The sequence below is a fragment of the Glycine max genome, chromosome 12 (assembly GCF_000004515.6).
Source record: "Glycine max cultivar Williams 82 chromosome 12, Glycine_max_v4.0, whole genome shotgun sequence".
Classification (NCBI taxonomy): domain Eukaryota; kingdom Viridiplantae; phylum Streptophyta; class Magnoliopsida; order Fabales; family Fabaceae; genus Glycine; species Glycine max.
The window spans coordinates 22,829,465-22,840,911 of NC_038248.2; positions in this window are offsets into that span (position 1 = coordinate 22,829,465).

Consider the following 11,447-nt stretch of genomic DNA (forward strand, 5'->3'; position numbering starts at 1 on the left):
AAGCAAGTTCCAAAGAATCAGGAGTCAAAAAGCTTCAAAAATCAAGTTTCAAAGAATCAAGATTCAAGAATAATCAAGTTTCAAGAATCAAGATTCAAGACTCAAGATTCAAAAATTAAGAGAAGACTCAATCAAGATAAGTACTAAAAAAGTTTTTCAAAACATTGAGTAGCACAAGAATTTTTCACAAAATCTTTTACCAAAGAGTTTTACTCTCTGGTAATCGATTACCAGAAGGTAGTAATTAATTACCAATAGCCAGCATTGTTTTCAAAACTGATTTATAAAGCTGTAATCGATTACCATAATCATGTAATCGATTACCAATGTTTTAAAATGTTAGATTTCAAATTTCAAGAGTCACAACTAGTGATGGAACATTTTCAAATCATTTTAAACTTGTGTAATCGATTACACAAGTAACGATTACCAGTGTTTCTAAACATTTTTATTTTCAAATTTAAACATGAAGAGTCACATCTTTTGATGTGTAATTGATTACACTATAATGGTAATCGATTACCAGTGATTGATTTACAAAAATAAATTTCCAAAAGTCACAATTCTTAAAGTGACTTGTTTCTGAAGATTTATTCAAAAGTCAAAACTTTTTAAGTGACTAGTTTTCACAAAAGTCACAACTTTTTAAGTGACTAGTTTTAAAGAAATTGCCAAAAGTCACAAACTTTAATTTGAGTCATCAAAAGATTATAAATATGTGACCATGGCTCGAATTTCATATACAACTAAGACTGATTCCTTTCATTCAAAAAGACTGATTTCTTTCATTCATTTCTCTTCATCTTTCTAAGAGTTTTTGCTCAATACTTTCTCTTTCAAGAAAAGTTCATTGACCAAAAACTTGTGCTATTCTTTTTCTTCATTCCCTTCTTTCTCTTGTCAAAAGATTCAAAGGACTAACCGCCTGAGAATTCTTTTGTTTCTTCCCTTCTCCCTCTTGACAAAAGATTTCAAAGGACTAACCGCCTGAGATATCTTCTGTTTCTTACAAAAGATTTCAAAGGACTAACCGTCTGAGATATCTTTTTCCCTTTATACAAAAGATTTCAAAGGACTAACCGCCTGAGATATCTATTGTATCCCCTTCACAGAGAATTCAAGGGACTAACCGCCTAAGAATTCTTTGTCCTAACACATCGGAGGGTACATCCTTTTTGGTACAAGTAGAGGGTACATCTACTTCAATTGTTATACTGAGAACAAGAGAGGGTACATCTCTTGTGGATCAGTTCAAGTGGAGGGCACATCCACTTGGTTATTCAAAGAGAACAAGGGAGGGTACATCCCTTGTGGATCTTTGACTTGTAAAGGATTTTACAAGGTTGAAAGAAATCTCAAGAACCGTTGGTTGCTTGGGGACTGGATGCAGGCACGGGTTGTTGCCGAACCAGTATAAATCTTGTGTTTGTCTTCTTCTTTCCTACACTCTTTAATCTCCACTGTGTACTTTTAATTGCCGCTTTTACTTTTGGTTAAGTTATTGTTTCTGTTCTTTACTTTCTGAACTTAGTAGTAAAAGCCTAGTTGAATCTAGTAACATTAAGAAGGGTAAATTTTTAATTAGTCAAGACACATTAATAATTAATTCAACCCCCCCCCCCTTAATTATTTTGAGGCCACTTGATCCAACACTGAGTGCACAAGCAATAATGCTGGTGCACCTAGCAACACCCATTGAGAAATTGTCTTTAACTTGGTGAGCTCACCTTTTTTAAAAATTTCTATTTACACCTCCCATATTTACTGATAAACTTCATTTTTTTCCTATGTACCCTCAAGTAGAAATTAAAAGTCATAAATTATTTGAAAAATATTCTATTCCTAATAGTTATTTAATAAGTAATATTTATTGATAAATTTTAATAAAATAATATCTTAATAATAAAGTAATAAATTAGTGAAATTTTATATAATTTGAGCAATTAGATTAACTATTAAGCACACAAAAATAAAATAAAATATTACACATTATTTTAAATATTAAATGCCTAAATGGATAATTACCACAATTATGTAGTTTAATTCAACACAATGAACATCTTTTAGACTTATTTCCCTGGTTCATTTATTTCGTTATGTAGTCAGCTAGTACTTAGCTTTCCCAAATTTTTTTTATAAAACCAAACACTAATAGATAAAATCTAAAAAATATAACTTTAAAAATTTATCCAGAATAGAATATTACTCAAATAAGCGCGCATTCTGTGCTAAGCGACTTCATCGATATTGCATGAATATATGCATTTTCAGACGAACTCACTAAGCACGCCTACCGTGCTAAGCGAGTTCATCTTTTGGGGAAGAACATTCATCTTCTTGAGGAGATACCTGTGGCTAAGCGGGGCTGATTCGCTAAGCCCAGGTAACTTAGTCATTTTTTTTGTTGAAAGTCGTGCGCTAAGCCGAGCCTATATGGGCTAAGCTCATTTCATTGCAGCAACCATTGGGCTAAGCGAGCCTAGCTCGCTAAGCCCACATACTTAGTAAAAAAATTTGAAATTCATGAGCCACTAAGCGCAACCCTGCTAAGCTTAGCGCATACCTTTTGCAGCCTTGATTCGGCTAAAGCGCACCCTGTTGTGCTATGCGGCAATGTTATATTTCTAAGGGCGCGTTAAGCGAAAGGTATCTGCTAAGCGCCCATCATTAATTTCAGCAACTTGACTAAATGTAATCTAAGGTGAATTTTGAGTTCTTTTCATTATAGATGGCATCGAGGAAAAGGAAAACCAGGGTGAGCACAGATGACATCCCTTCACCATCTACTCCAGTGCCTCCGTTTGCATCAGCAGGACCAGAGGCCCAGAGCTCCCAAATCATAAAAACTATGTTGCAAAGCTTATTTCAGGGACAAGTTATTATTATGCAAAGCGTACAGATGGTAGCTCCTCCAAGGTCCATTCTATCAGTAGAGTAGTTCCTTGAGCAGGTGGCCTGGCCTGGAGCTTAACCCTCGATTGTGAGAACTGGTGGAAGGTTTGCAGCTCAGGCACCTCAATAGGAGGGATCTGATGAGGCAGCTGCTCCTCCTGAGTCTACACCTGTGCAGGTTGAACCAATGCCAGCTGATCCACATTCTCCAGTGGCAAATCTATCTTCTCCCAAACTTGAAGTAGCTCCTCCTGAGTCTACACCTGTCCAAGTTCCAAAGATTTTTGAGAGCTTTTGCTGTGCGAAGACTGGCAAAGAACTGAACTTGAAGAGAAAGCCATCCTGAGAGCATGAGATGAGTCTGTGAGTGATTGTGAGGTTCTAGAGGTGGAGGAGACATCCCCACTACTTGTATTTCTTCAATCCTTCATATTTCTCTTCTCTTTGTTGTAAAGGAAGCTTCCCAGATATGGAGAGCTAAATCCTTTGTTGGTTCTTCCTTGTAGCTACTTGATGTAAATACTTGTATATCTATTTAATGATGTTTTATGTGTTCTTTGTGCTATCAATACGTCATTTCAGTGTGCTTTTGCCTTGATCACGTAGATGCATGCTTTGTTAGGATCATTCAACAGTGGAAACTAGTCTGATTCTTAGAACTTGATAGGATAGGGCTAGTTTTATCGTATTATCACGAGGGATCGGGGTTGGTAACCTAGTTGTCTGTATGTTTGTCTTAATGCAGTTCTGGTCGAGTTTAGTCCAACAAGAGGAATCTAAGAATGATGCTTGATCAGGATTAGGCTAGACTATCACGAGGAATCGGGGTTTAGCATTTCAGGAGACACCATAGAACACATTAGCATTGTTAAGTAGAGAATATCCTTATAACATCAGGCACCTACTAGGAAGACCAACATGTTGCTACTTGTTTTTACACATCATTACTCACGTGATTTTCCTTTTTAACAGTTAGTTTACATACATGTTCATATTCCACACATATCTTTTCATACTAGACACCTATTCATTGAATATAGCTTTACCAAGTAACATAAGTTCCCCGAGAGTTCGATACTCGGTTCTTACCGTTTTATACTAATTGCGCGATCCAGTGCACTTACCGGCCTCGACCAGCTTTCACAAAAAGTAGTTTGAATGAATACAAGTATTCAATAACACTCAAGTAGTGGATAAACAGTAAAGTTCAAGTACAAAGTAGTTTTTCTTAGCAAAGGTTAAACAATGTAAGCTTAAATTAATCATCCAACAATTTCTGCAGAGTTTTGCTTCAAAGATATTCTTATTTGCTCTTTGATATTTTTGTCGTCTTGCTTTGTGAGTAGATTCTGCATTTTATAAACTTTAATGAAGGATCTGTTATGGGATTAGTACTGAGTACTTGACATGACCGTTGTCTCACACTAGGAGATCGGGCTACATGGCATTCTCTAATTCTAGAAGAAAGGAACAAAATAGATAGTAGCATGTGCTCCTTGTCCTTAAAGAAAGTGATCCTTGAGGAATATTCTGCATAAACCTTCTATTCTCTTCTATTCTGTGTAGAAGCAAGCTTCATGATGATGAATCAAGATGAATCAAGTAGTTTTGATAATGACAAAGATGATGACAAAAATCCTAAAGAATGATTTCAAGATTAAGTCAACGAGAAGAAATCAAGAAGATTCAAGAATCAAGTGAAGTTTGATTTCAAGATTCAAGAAATGATGAATTCAAGATTCAAGAGAAGAAATCAAGAAGACTTCACAAGAGAAGTATTGAAAAGTTTTTTCAAAAAAACAAACATAGCACAATTTTGTTTTTCAAAAGAGTTTTTCTCAAAATTTTCTAAGTTACCAGAGTTTTTACTCTCTGGTAATCGATTACTGTAATCGATTACCAGTGGCAAAGTTTGATTTCAAAAGCTTTTAACTGAATTTGCAACATTCCAATTGATTTCAAAATGGTGTAATCGATTACAAGATATTGGTAATCGATTACCAGTGTATCTGAACATTGAAATTCAAAATCAATTGTGAAGAGTCATATCTTTTCATAAAATGCTTTGTGTAATCGATTACTTGGTTTTGGTAATCGATTATCAGTGACAAGTTTTGAATAAAAATCAAGAGATATAACTCTTCCAATGGTTTTCAGGTTTTTCTAAAGGTTATAACTCTTCTAATGGTTTTCTTGACCAGGCATGAAGAGTCTATAAAAGCAAGACCTTGACTTGCATTTGAAGAACAATTAATTACAACTTTTTCATATATTCTTTTACAACCTTTGAATCTCTTTGAACATCTTCTTGAACTTCTTCTTCCTTTGCCAAAAGCTTTCTAAAGTTTTCTGGTTTCCAAACCTTGAAAACAAGAGTGTGGTATATCTTTTTCATTCTCTTCTCTCTTTGCCAAAAAGAATTCGCCAAGGACTAACCGCCTGAATTCTTTTTGTGTCTCTCTTCTCCCTTTTCCAAAAGAACAAAGGACTAACCGCCTGAATTCTTTTGTGTCTCCCTTGTCAAACAATTCAAAACGACACAGTATGAGAATTCTTTTGATTCTTCCCTTTCCCATAAACAAAAGATTTCAAAGGACTAACCGCTTGAGATATCTTTTGTTTCCCCTTCACAAAGTTTCAAAGGACTAACCGCCTGAGAACTTTGTCTTAACACATTGGAGGGTACATCCTTTGTGATACAAGTAGAGGGTACATCTACTTGGGTTGTTGTAACTGAGAACAAGAGAGGGTACACCTCTTGTGGATCAGTTCAAGTGGAGGGTACATCCACTTGGTTGTTCAAAGAGAACAAGGGAGGGTACATCCCTTTTGGATCTTTGCTTGTAAAGGATTTTACAAGGTTGAAAAGAAATCTCAAGAACCGTTGATCGCTTGGGGACTGGATGTAGGCACGGGTTGTTGCCGAACCAATATAAAATTCTTGTGTTTGTCTTCTTTTTCCCTACACTTTTAATTTCCGTTGTGCACTTTAATTATCACTTTTACTTTTGATTAAGTTTCTTTTTCTGTTCTTTACTTTTTTAACATTATAGTAAAAGCCTAAAAAGGATAGATTTTTAATTAATAAAGGTTCATTAATAATTAATTCAACCCCCCTCCCCCTTCTTAATTATTCCAAGGTCACTTGATCCAACATTCTGTCTTTTCCTTAAATTCAAATGTTAACAATTTAAATAAAGAGAGGCAAAATGAATTTTTATGAGTGAGAATACGTGTACTTCCCTTTTCAACTAGTATAACATTTTTGCACTATGTTGGACGTAATGAAAGTACGTATGATGCTTATACCAAATGGACGCAAGTGTTGATCATACTCAGTGTGTAACATTGGTTAATATTACGAGTGGACCCTCTTGATTTTATAGCGCGTTGGACACTAGTTAATAATTAACATTTAAGTCCTTTAACAAAGTTGGTCCTATCCACTTGTCATAAACTCATTAATTTTTCAACAATTTATACTCTTTATTAATCATCAAAATCTAAGGTAGGTGTGATTGGTCATCCAAACCTAACACCCTTCACCTTCAAACTCTCTACAACTCAAAATCCTAACCAGGAAAACCTCATCTATGTCCTCTAAAAGAACACCTGAAGAAACGTGCATTCCAAACACAAAGATTACCACTATCCACAATGACGACGAACCAAGCATCTATGTAGAACACTTCTTTGACATCAACGTGCATCCCTATGGACTTATTTGATAGATGCAGAATGGACCCCTCTCAAGAAGTCCAACCACCAAAGGTTGAATGGTAGAAAAAGATCAACATTTGGAGTCTACTTGTAAATCCAATTGATCTTGATCTCACTTCCTCTAAGTACTCCATGCTAGGTTGTCTACTTGCTCAAATGTATGCACGTAACCAGGTCATTGCATATCCACCGGGTCTACACATATCCAAGGCCACTGAGATCAAGATAGTAATAGATAAAGTCTTCCCTCGTCTACCTATAAGGGATGTAGCAAAGAAGAAAGGCTTCAAGATTTATCATTATGTTGAGATGCCTAGTAGGAAAATGAAGGTGAAAGTGGTAAACATTCTAAAAAATTGGAGTTTCTTATTCGGTGGCATGAAGTTAATACAAGATCCATATTTTTTTTAGCCGATACCTTCATTGTCTAGTTATAATGGAAACGAAAATATTGAACATCAAGACTTCATTCAAGTGTTTTGTCTTTTCAAGACATATTACTTTGATTATGTTATGTGTGCTTCACTAAGGATGTTGATGGCTATGACTTCATCATAAGGTTGAAGAACCTTTCCATCATCTTCAATGAAACCATTTATGACCTTACGAAGATGGATGAAAGTGACTTCCAAGATCATGTGATTCAACTTCGTGATGCTAAAAAGCCAAGAAATGCTACTAAATTGGCTAAAAAGAAGAAAGTTGTTGAAATGGTTGCTCATAAGACAGCTGTTGAAAAAGCATAGGCTAAAGCTATTGCTAAGGCTATGGATGACAACATTGTTAATGAGGTTATCATTGATTTCACTAACACTAGTATCATGGACAAGGACCCAGAGGTTTCCAATGTAGTTAAAGTTGATGAGGTTATGCACCCAAGTCAACAAAAGGAATCTGCGTCCAAGCAATTAGAAACCTCACATGAAGCTACACCCAATGAAAAGGATGTGCCTGATGTAGTGATCATCTACTCCACAAGCTTAAGTCACACGCCTATCAACTATGCACCTCCAAACATTGGGACCAAAGGTCAAGTTCAAGAGATGATTGGTCAAGCAATGGACACGTTTGTTGAACGCCAAAGACAAGAGAATGAGAAACTCAAACTCTATGCAAAACACTATCAACACTCAACTCACCAATCTTGGTGCTGCATTGATTCAGAACTTGCAACAAGCTCAGTGTATGATAACAAAGATATAAATTCTTGATGGATTAATGGTTTACCTTAAGTGAAATAGGACTTACCTAGTATAAGCACCTATGGTAACATATCAATATCTCTATGCTTTTACTAGTAACCATCCAAAGGTAACAGAAACTTCTTTTTATTAACAAATACATTCAGCGTCCAATGCACTGTTATAAAACAGGTGTTCAACCATTTGTGAAAACCAGTGCCATACACTAAGACTTTCTTTTCACATTCAAAGGCAATAACCACTTTTACTAAGTGTTTTATACTAAGCAAAGTGATGTCCACTGGTTGTACTAAGTTCATGTTAGCCTGCACAAAACAAATATTCTTATTTGTAGTCTACTAATTTCATATTGCCTCTTATATTTTGAATTGATAACATTTGAACTTCAAGTGTACAAAGACAGAGACAAAATGGAAGGATATCTCAACAACAAGAATCATTCATACAAGTAGTGAAGCATAGAGCCGCAAATGCAGTGCATTGTTGTTAGGGTTTTATTTCACGTTAGCTTCAAGTTATAGGTCAAGTGTAACCCAATCATGATATATTAATTGAACTATCATCCAGGTCATCTTTCAAAGGAACAAAGGAGGGATTTCGTGTAATTATTTAATGAAGAACTAAGTTTTTGTATTTTTGTTTTGTGATTGTCATGAAATAAATAGCATAAAATAAATTGCAATAAAAATTAAATGACAATAAAATAATTAAGTGAAGATAGAAATACTAGACTTCTACATGTTACAATGAATGTCTAGCCTCTTATTTATAGAATTGTAAATGTGTTTAATTAAGGAGATAATCACAAGATAATACAAACAAATAATATCTCTAATTAATTCTAGTAATTATCTTATTCTTCAGCTGATTTATCCTTTAAAAATATCTTGCTCTTGATTTTTTTAGCTTTTATCTTCAATTTTTGCAATTTCTCCTTCTAGTACTTTTTGCTAATTTTGGGTCTCTAGAACTTTGACCAAAATGACCTATTTTTGCTTAAAAAAACTTTCAAAAATTCATTAAAAATAACAAACATATAATTCTACCTAAGACAAAATAAAAAATGAATTTAAAGCTAATTTGATTTGAAACAAGGCCTAAAGTTAACTAAAATGTCATATAAAATTTGATGTTTATCAACTGTTGTTCCCTTTCTCTCTCCTCAACGAGCTGCCACATTGCAAGAATGACAGCCTTGAAACAACAGTCTTATCAATAGGAAGACGCAAATCCCACAATGGATACTTCCTTTGAAGTCTATAAAAGGTGTCTCAAGGTTTAATACAAAAAATACAATGACAAAAAATCACAAGTGCTAAATTTTTGTCAAAAGTATTGAACGCTCAAACACAAAAACTTAGAAAGTTTATTCTTTGCTTAGAAAAGTCATGTGTTTGTATTCGAGCTTAAAATTATGTCCTCTCTTTGAGTGATTTGAATATTATATTCATTCTAACTGTTATCAAGAGGAAGACACAAATCCCACAACCGATATTGTCTCTAAAGTCTATAAAAGTTGTCTCAAGATTTAATACAAAAAAAAAATACATTGATAAAAAACCACAAGTGCTATTATTAAGTGTTGAACGTTGAATGCAAGAACTTAGATAGTTTATTCTTTGCTTGAGAAAGTCATTTGTTTGTATTCAAGCTTAAAAGTATGTCATTTCTTTGAGATATTTGAATATTATATTCATACTAACTGTTGTTTGGAAAGATAGAATGGCTTAGCAATCAAATAATACTTGGGTGTTCTTAGTATAAGAGATTAAGGATAAGACAAAAGTGACATAGAACATACTAACTGTTGTAATTAGTGGAACCTAGAACCCTTTATTGTGAAGGAGCAATGGACGTAACTCAGATTGAGTAAACCAATATAAACATTCTAGTTTTACTCTAACATCTAATATAACTTGCTCATTTTTAGTTTCTTCTATCTTATCTTTGGATGCACAAGTTTTTGTGAAAACTATCTTTGCGAAATCTATTTTAAATGTTTGGATGCTTCTGTTAAGAGCACTCTTTTCAAACCTGTGATAAACTTGCTTTGTGAAAATCTTTATCCTTAGATAAAGCTTTAAGTTTTATCCAACACACTATTCAACTCCTTATATTGTGATATCTATTATTTCAAAAAGTACAAATTTAAATTTTATAGTGACGAATGCCAAACATTTTCATATTTATGAGGACGAAAAATATATTTAAGCCTTTTTAATCAAAATTGTCAATGCACATGACTTGTTACTATCAAATATTTATACGAAATTTAGGGGGTTTGTGTTGGTTTTAAAAGCAGAAGGAAGACATGTGTAATTTTCTTAAACATTAGGGAAGGCATGTGAAGGTTTTACAAAAGAGGAGAGGCATGTGCGATTTCCTTAAATCTCAGCAAAGACATGTGTAATTTACTCTATTTCTAATTATTTCATATAAAACATTTATAAAGTTATATGCAAGGTTATCGGACTCGCGATTCTACGTAGACTCGTGGAGGCTCCGTAAACTCAACTCGTAGAATCAAATCGTAATTAAAAAAATATTAATATTCCTATATATAAAATATTAAGTAAATATTTCAACCCTAAAATAAATGAAAATAACAAACTTTAAAAATAATTCAATAAACTAAAGCCAAGTTAACTTGCTCTATTTATCTTATGACAGAATTTTCATTCTAGTGTCCTACCGAGGAATACTAGAAATGATTGCTCTATTAAATGTATGCACATTATTAGAATGTTGGAACATGGGAAGCACTAAAGCTATGTGTGTATAATCCTCTTGTATATTGCATGTAACCTGATAGATCCTTCTTATGGTTATTAGAAAAAGAAAATTCAGATATTGTTTGCCAATCCATGCAAAAGGAGTTTCCAACATAATCCATCATGGGTGAACAACACAACCACAAAAGTTACACATGCATAAACCTTGCACCATTAAATGTAATGATGGCTCATTTAACAAAAATAGTAAAGGTTCAAATGGTTTAAATGCAGATATTCTTTTGAAAACTACTAAATCTTCCAAGGTACACATGGCTTTAGGGAACAAGAAAACCATTAACAATGTAAAGAACCACCAAGTGAAAATACTCATTGAAAAAGAGAGAAATTTTGTAATAGAATTTCAAAAAATTAATCAAACATAAGAAAGCCCACTCAAGAACTACACGAAGAACTAGATCATTTGGTAAAATAATCACAATATCAATGCAACAATATCTAAGGTCAACAAAGACCAGTGCACCACCATCTAAAGGATTAATCACGTAAACTGAAGTACAGAACATAAAATTCAACTACTCATCTAAATTCAAACATAAGTACTAACATGAGAAATTCTACATATTAGTAACTCATTCTGTAATATACAATCAAGTACCATCGAATGTAGGAATATAATAAGCACGAGAATTCATAAATTTCCCAAATACCTACTGTCTAATTTGGATAAGAGACAAGAAGAAATAAGGAATTGCAACTACATTAGATACATCCTTTTCATTCGGAGTGCGAGTGTTCGACGATGAGGTGTTTTCCCCCTTTTTGATTTTTGTCAAGTGTTTTTCCCTTTGCAGTTTGCAATGCTAGTTAAGAGGGCGTGAATTAGTCGTGGAGTGGATCG